The sequence below is a fragment of the Pundamilia nyererei genome, unplaced genomic scaffold (genome assembly GCF_000239375.1).
Source record: "Pundamilia nyererei isolate P.nyererei 1_Seehausen unplaced genomic scaffold, PunNye1.0 scaffold00023, whole genome shotgun sequence".
Taxonomy (NCBI): domain Eukaryota; kingdom Metazoa; phylum Chordata; class Actinopteri; order Cichliformes; family Cichlidae; genus Pundamilia; species Pundamilia nyererei.
The window spans coordinates 3,608,215-3,616,742 of record NW_005187424.1 but is presented as its reverse complement, the minus strand read 5'-3'; positions in this window follow the sequence as shown (position 1 = coordinate 3,616,742).

Sequence of the window (8,528 nt, the reverse complement as noted above, 5' to 3'; positions counted from 1 at the left end):
CAGATATAGTATCTCCTAACATGTTGTACAGTTTAGCTTTGTATTAATACATGTTGTTGAATCAATTTAAGAATTCCAATTTGATTTGGATTATATCTTCCGCAATCAAATATTCATACAATTCTGATGAAACTTGCATGCAAATATTTGTATAGAAATCAGCTCCATTGATATTCAGCATGTGTGATATGAAAGAAGTGTTGTAAATTTAAGGAATTAAACACGTGTTTATTTGTTGATGCTGTGCCAAATTACATTAGTGACGTTTTTCAAGATGTTTTTAATCTGATAAAAAGATCTTATATGATGTGATACCATGCTTAGAGGAGCATCTGACTCCTCTCGGCTGCACTGGCATTATTTACAGCAGCAGTTATGAGGGACTGAGCAAAAGGTTTAACGAACATGCGGATAATTGAGCAAGGTGAGATTAGGTTAAACAAGAGACTTCATTTACAATAAAATGGTGTTTATCACACAATATGCTGTTGAAAAGACATGTTAATTACTAAACCTTAGCTGAATCACAGATCAACAGGCAGGTGCACATTTGCACACTGAAACAAACATTGCTGGCTGGAAGAAGTCCTAAGGCAATTTGAGTGTGGGTGATTGAAATCCATACTCGACTTCCAACGTAAAAATATATTCCAAAGTTTTTCTGAAAATAACACGATGTCTGTTTTGTGTTTCTTTTCCTCTGCTGTGCCTCAGCAGGGAAACATAATCCAGGGCAAAGAGAGAGAGAAAGGAAATTTCTTGGTGTAAAACTGTAAGCTTGAAGGATAACCACTTGGGTTGTTGAAAACAGACTCCAGAAAGAAGGTTCATAACATAGCAGGCCATGGTGACAGCATTCTGTCACTCAGTCATTGGTCACTGTTCCTTTAATATTTTTCACCTTTGTTCAGCTGCAATTTTTCACTATACATGGAGAAGTCTTTTTTGTACTTGTGCCAATGAGTATTGTCAGCATTGGCTCTAGTGAAGTGCAAACACACCTTTGAACGTTTACTTCTCTCTGCCATTGTCAATAAAAGCAATGTCTTCCTATGTGTCACCTCTTGCAGCAGCTGCTCCACCCTCCAACCCCTTAGAAATCTCTCTCTCCTGGACTGGGAATAGTAAAAGATGCATGTTAAATGAATATCGCCATCTTATTGTAAATCAGAAACAGAGTTGATTAGACACAAGAGACGTGTGCAGCATAAAAAGTGAGATCAAGCCAACATGTTCAGATTCATATTTTAAACAGACTTTTGCACATGGCTGAAGACGTCTTTATTTGCCTTTATTTAAATGTATTATGTTTAATCAAGCCACAACCTTGGCAAATGCCAGTTGAAATAACTCAACAAATGAGAATTCACAAACGGTTAAATTGATTGGCCAGTTTGTTTGTAACCAAAAAGCAGAACCGGTTGCCTGTAAGACCCAAACATTGGTGTCATTAGCCTATTAAATGGCAGTTTTCAGATATTATCACTCCAGTAGATTTGGCTAGTGTCTCCTAGCTCACTAGCAGGCTGTTTCAACCTCGTTAAATTACGATGTTGGCACAGATAACAAATAAAAGCAAGGTAGAAGTGACAAAGTTGGTATTCAGTGGTAGTGGAGTCAGTGGTGGCATGAGACATTTGTTGCACTGGGGTTTGTGTCGCAGCTGCAACTGGTTTTTAGACTTTATTTTACAACTAATATGTGCTGCTTAATGGGCCACAAACATCCAAAGTTAGTGAGTAAACATTAAATCTCTTCATAGAAACTCAAAAAAACACAGTTGTCCTGCTGTTTATCCCCATTTTTCCCATTAATGTTCTGCTACATCTATTTTAAAGTCAATTATATATTTGTGGAAGTAAATGAATATTTTGCTAGCTTCAACCATGCATGAATATAACAACAGTGAAGCCAGATGTGAGTTTAAATGACTTTCTCTTGCTGCTTCAAACCTGCAGTGCCTTTGAAATCTGTGAGTGGAAATATTTCACAGTACATAGTAAGTGATGTCTTTTACATTCAGACAGCAGAAAATTCATTGTTTGTGTTAGTGCAGGATGGCCATTGCCTTACAGATCTTCAGCTGCAACAAGATTCACATTCAGACAAAAGAAAATCTGAGTGCTGGTGTCCCTTTGTTTGGAAGCTGTAGAGGAAAAATAATAAAGATATGATCTAAATAAAGGCAAAATATGAATTTGTAGTGGATTTAATGGAGTAGAGTTTAAGGTTGATTGGTGTTTATCATGTATTAATCTGTTTAATCTGCCCTGAAAGTGGTGGCGTAAACAACCTCAAACACCACAGCAATTTTTTTTGACAAAAACGTCATCATTCTAATTTCAAAGAAATGTCTCTTTGATTACAGAGCACAGATGCAACTTTTAGCAGCAGCAGCTGGAGTTGCCGCTTTCAGCTGTCTAAAGGTGTCTTATGTGATAATGAATCAGCCCCTTCCCCACAACACACAACCTGATTTTATTTGTTATGTTTAACAAAATTTGTTGCAATTCAGTTGGGTGAAAGATGCACATTTCAGTGTCATTTTGCACCATTATTCCCAACAGAAAGTAATATTAGGGCTATGTGCTATTTTAAACTCCAGTGTTTTGCAGCAGAACTGGCTGGGTATTTGATGTTTCTAATGCTTGAGAGCCACTTCTGGGTTTTCTACTTACCAGTGGCAAAGGGGGCTAACCCTGCAGTTTATCTTGGGCAGTATTTAAAGCAGCGATCAAAGCTGTACAAACCAATTGTCATCATGCTTCTCTGGAGGGAATTTTGAAGTACATTAATACTCCTTCTTTGGGAAATAATTGTGCCACTCTGTGACTTCATTAAGTCTCCTGGCTGTTTCAAAAGATGTTCTCTCTGGAGGTTGAAAGCCACATCGCTGGCAGACAGCATCCCAAGGGGCTGAATGAATAAAAAAAAGGAGAGATTATAATGAGATTGAGTTAGCCATGACCAGAATTGGGCTTTTCATTATCCCACTGGCTGGAGAGAGAAAGAGAGAGAGAGCAAGAGAGGGGGACAAGGCTGACAAAAAGAAATGTGTTGTTGCAGGACCTGCTCGCCATCTGCCAACTGGGTCCAATGGTAGGCAGCCAATGCATGCTTATCATTTCCATGGGTATCAAAGGGGCCTCCTCTCTGGAGATTTCACCATTAAAACTGCAAGCGCTAACCCCGTACAAAGATCGAAACACGCATTTAATTCAGAGGTAACAGTTTCTGTCAATTTAGCAAATCAAAATCAGGGGCAGCATAAAAAAACCTTCAATTACTTCAATTTTTATGATGCGTACGGCAGTATCCCAAAAGAGTATGCATCAACCAGAAGGACTTTTTTATTAGCTATGCTTTTATAAATAAATATATATATTTTTTCAGTGTCTGTGGCAGCAGTGAATCAAAGGTCAGGAGCATTGATCGTGACCCGTTCCTTTGGCCAGTTATTTAGAAGTGCCACATATTGTCTGTGTAAAAAAAGAAAAAAGAAAAAAAAAGGAGAAGAAAAATCAATAGGTTTCCATTATCTGGTTGGGCAGTGTCACTGGCCTGTCAATGATCCTGTTACAGCGGCGGTACAAGGGTGACACGGGCCCACACTCAATCGCTGCTGACAAGAGGAAAACATGCTGACAGGCACCGGGAACAAGTTGGAACACAGATTTGCACTTCAAGCAGCCGTCCGAGGAGGTATCGTGCAAGGCCACCACGTGGCAGAGGGGGTGAGCTGGGTTTGGGTGGATGTGTAGGGGTTGATATGTGGGGGTGGGGGTGCTGGGGAGGAAGGCGGGTGATTCCCAGCCAGCCTCCTTCTACTGTCTGACTGTCTAGCTCTCAACCACAAATGCTTTTATCCTCCTATAAATTATTCACCCCTGGATACACCAAAGGAAACTCGCTTGCACTGATTGTGGCTGAGGGGAGATTCATAAAACCTATGCCCCAGTCTGCATCCACTGCAGCTGCCTGGACACTCCTGCAAACTTCTCCAAATCTCACCTACTCTATGCAATATAAATATGGGTTATGTTAAGCATGAGCATTGGAATACCCATGTTTTTTGGGCTTTGTGAATGGTCTCAAAAGGAAATTTTCCAAATCTTTGTATTTACAGGTATTAATCATTTTCCATAGTTATTGACTTTCTGACACATTAGCTCTTCACCTACAAAGAAAACAAGAGTCAGCTTTCATCAGTCAGTCCAGATGGCCAGTCAGAAATTAAGGAAGACATCAACTGTCTCTTGAAAGAACATGAATCAATATATTTTGACAAGGATCAAATGTGCTTCAGATGAACCTTTTTGCCCTCCCAAAGCAGTCTTTCTCCTCTTGTCAAACCTCTTTATTTTTGTTTGTCTACATATAATGATCACATTTCCAATGACTCTTGATTTTAGCGACTACTTTTACCAGCATAATGAAACTGAATGCAATTCACCGGATAATCATCTGCGGTCTAAAGTCGACATATAGCTAACAAAATACTATGCGATATACTTTCATTCTGTGTGCCCAAGTCGTAGCCAGCGTGCGCTACTTTTCATTCTTTTTATTTTCATAAAACAGGCCTTGGGACACTCGTGACGTCATGTCCCTGGTTAGAGAAAAATACCGCCCTTCTTTTTTTTTTCTTTTTCAATTACACATACATATGTGTACATTTTTTTCTTCATATGTAGCCAATTCTGTTCATAATGACTGGGGAATTCAGGTTAATATGTTGACAAGGTTTAACAACAGCGGGTCATGTTGCACAACACGCATGGCTGGCTCCGTTCACTCCAGCAGCTGACAGGTCCTAATCATGCGCTGCCCTAAAGGCACTGAAGCAAAAGAGGGTTTTAATCACTGAATTATAGACCAGCAGCGAGGCTTCAAATTGAGACGTAATTAAAGTCAAAGTTGCAGTAATTGTTTCAGCTAATTGGGCAGACAAGTGCATTATGGCGCGATTACAATATCTGCAGTAGTTCCCAGGGTTTGAGTTTTTTTGTTTTGTTTTTTAAATATTATTATGGAGAAATGAGGCAAAATCTTGGTTTCTGATATGAAACATGTCAATAATAGGTTACGATTTATACTTTATAATTTCACATTTTAAAACAGAGGAAAAAACTCCCAATTAAAATAAAAAGCTTACAAGCAAGAGCTCACCCCTTTTGTGGTATTTTAATTAATTAAGTTGTGTAATTTTTCTTCTATCGCTTCACCTATTAGTTCAGTTGAGCACCTCTCTCACATGAATTTAAATAAGTATCAGCATCAATGTGTCATTTACAGTAAGGAGATTAATAATGCAGTCAACACGTCGTCCTCGGAGGTGATGCGGCACCTAAGGCAACATCATTATTTCCTATTAATTACTCCGCCAACCAAATGCCTTTAGAACTGGAGCTGCAGTAGGTGTGATGGGGGGAAACTGGTCTGGGAGCAGCTGCCCTGTATCCCGCCGGGCTCAGCCTGACCTCCTTTTTTTTTCTCCCCCTCTTCTTCTTCTCCTTTTACATCACTAAACTGGAGGCTTGACAAGCCCTATAGGAGCGCAGAGATTTTGATTTGGATGAGGGGAGAAATGTAGAATATGAGCCAGAAATGACGATTCAGACAGCAGTTCGGGTGAAGCCAAAGAATCAATTGTCGAAAAAAAAAAAATCTGATCTTTAGCGTGTCTGTTTTGGGGCGGAAGTGTCTGTAGTGATCCATCATATTACACCCGGGCTGCTGGAACCGCTTTCCTCTTAAACATGCACTTTCACCCACGCTGATTCAATCTTTTTTATTTCATTATTTATTTTTAAATTATATTTTATTTCTGAGACTTTTACCACAAAAATAGTAATAATAATAAAATAATAGCAGCTAATAAACGTTTGGCAACCATTAACACAGGAAGTAAATCTATTTACGGGTGTGACTGTATCCTTGTAATCACGTAGAGGGGTGTGAAACGGCTCTATGGGATTAAAAACTGTTTACTAACCACTGGGCCTATGAGCTTTTATGTGTTGAGTCCAATGTGTACCTTCACCATTGAACAGTAGGGGGCGCTGTTCGTTTCGTCCTGAAAGCCAGGAGGAGAAACACATCAGCCGTTTTGCACAAAGTGGCTCCACTGAAACCGATAATCAACAATAATAAGCAGCCAGATAAAAATAAAATAATAGTAGGGAATTGAGAAAAATCACAAACTCGGTATAGTCTCCTTTTTAAAAATTTCTGCATCAATTCAAGCTGTCAGAAGCGCTACTGTTCAATGTATTGTGATATCTTTAGATATACATATCGCAGGATTATCTGTCAGGTCTAGGTACACGGGCCTTTTACAGTTTGACGGACTCTTTTTTTCTTTCTTCTGAAAGATAAAGAATAGTAGCAAAAGCCAACTTGACTTCCAGACCCCCTTATAAGGCCTTCTTTTTTGGTTGATTCATTTAATTATTTTTCGATACTATTTTATGTGTTATTTATGAATCTATTGTGGCTACTGAAAGATCACATCCCCAGCTTGCTCTCAGGACGCACACGTCTCCAAAAGCTGCACAGACTGTCTCATCATCACACCAGTAATCAAACGTATCTCAGAACAAAAAAAGAAAAGAAGAAAAAGAAAAAAATCCTTCTTTTTTTCTTTTGTCGCACTGAGGGAGAAATTTAATTACAACCTCGGGTGTATGCTGGCATTGAGGAGGAAAAAAAATCCAGGCGACAAATGAATATACAGAGCAAATGACAAAACATGAGGGGGAATAACTGACAGATGAAAAGACAGAGGATGTGCAGCTAACAGGCAAAACGCGCCGGTACAAAGCCGCGCACACCTTTGAGAGCAAGAGTTTGTTTTATTGCACTTCTCCCGGGTTGCATCTCCTGTCGATTTGCAGAAAAAGAAGGGGGGATAAGCGAACATGCCCTGTTTAAGAAACAAACATGCAGATTAGATGGGATTCTGACAACACACAGCTCAGACTTCGTGTCCCACAGCTCATCTCTCAACAATGAGAAAAAAAGAGAGAGAGGTTTGAAAAATCCACTCAGCGCGCGCTTGACAACACTTACCGTCATTCTGCAAACAGTAAATGTAAATAATGAGGTGGCATCTGGAAATAAATAGGGGAAGTCAAGACAGACTGATAACAAGTCTCGTCCGCTTAAGACCCAATGGGTGTCACTGAAAAGCTTTATATAGATGCCTCTGAATAATAATATTAATAAAAAAAAAACAATAATATGATAAACGTGAATTTGATGGATTTGGCAACCAAATATATATATATATTATTTCTAAAAAAAATCTAAATTTAAATCACATTCAGTATAAGTGGATCAGGGCGTAGCCAGCAGGAAGCCTTTCTTACAAAGAAAGAGAGAGAGGGAGAAAAAGAAAGACCTCACAAGTCGTGTGTAACATTTTCTTCAAGTGCGGGGAGTTGTCACCTGTGATGTGGTACCAGGCTACATGTCAGCAGAAGCAGCACTCACTCACCTTCAGGGATGCTCCACTGTGGACTGCCACGACCAACAGCTGCACCACTGACTGAACACAGCTACACAAACGCGCACGCACCTTCTGCACACCTTTTTATTCCAGCTGGACGGGTGTGACTCACACGTGACCACGAACATCTCCTAGAAGTAAGCGGTGTCTCAGCAGCAATGAAGGAAGTTCCAAGAATATTTACTTGAGCACTTCGTCTGCGTGCTATAGGCTGTGTTTCTGCTCTTGTGTATTTCAGAGAGAAAAGTTGCGCTTCGGCTGCTTCAGTTTGAATAACTTACAGAAGCGAAAAAAACAAACAAGCAAAATACACTTAAGTGCACCACTAACAATCCCCAATGCTGGCTGAAGATGCGTTTACATTTCTAAATAAATAAATTATGTATACTTTGTTGTTTTTGTGGTTTACTTTTTATATTTTTGGATTTTGTATTGCTGTTTTAAATGTTGTTTATGGTTATGGTTTATGGTGTTTTAAACCACCAAACAGCAATCTATGAAATAATACTAATCAATAATAAGAATTAAACAAACTTCACTTTCATACTTTTGACTTCGCGATGGGTTATTTTCTAATTTTATTTTTTTTTCCTTTCAAAAAGCGATAAATACAGCCTAGTGCCGTTTTAAAATCTGAGTGATGTTTCTGTAATCTTGTTTAATGTATTTAGTTTTCAGCTGACACACAACAGGTTATTTAATGTGGCACTATCAACTTGCATTCATTCAACTAAAATCTAACGTACATCAATTTTTTATATGCAGACAATTTCTGCGTGGATATGTGATCTTGAGATTCAAATTTCAAATTTGCAGTAAAGCTCACCGCAAAGTTTATTTTATTGTGAGAAATGAGAGTCAAAAAACAAACGTAAAATATAAATGGTTCATTAAATAAACACATGAGCAAAAATAAAATTATTGTTATTCATTTTTCTTCAACATCCTTCCTCAACCGCCAGGCAGGTTTGAATAACGGTCACGTGACGCATTATTTGGTCACGAGGTTATTCCGGAA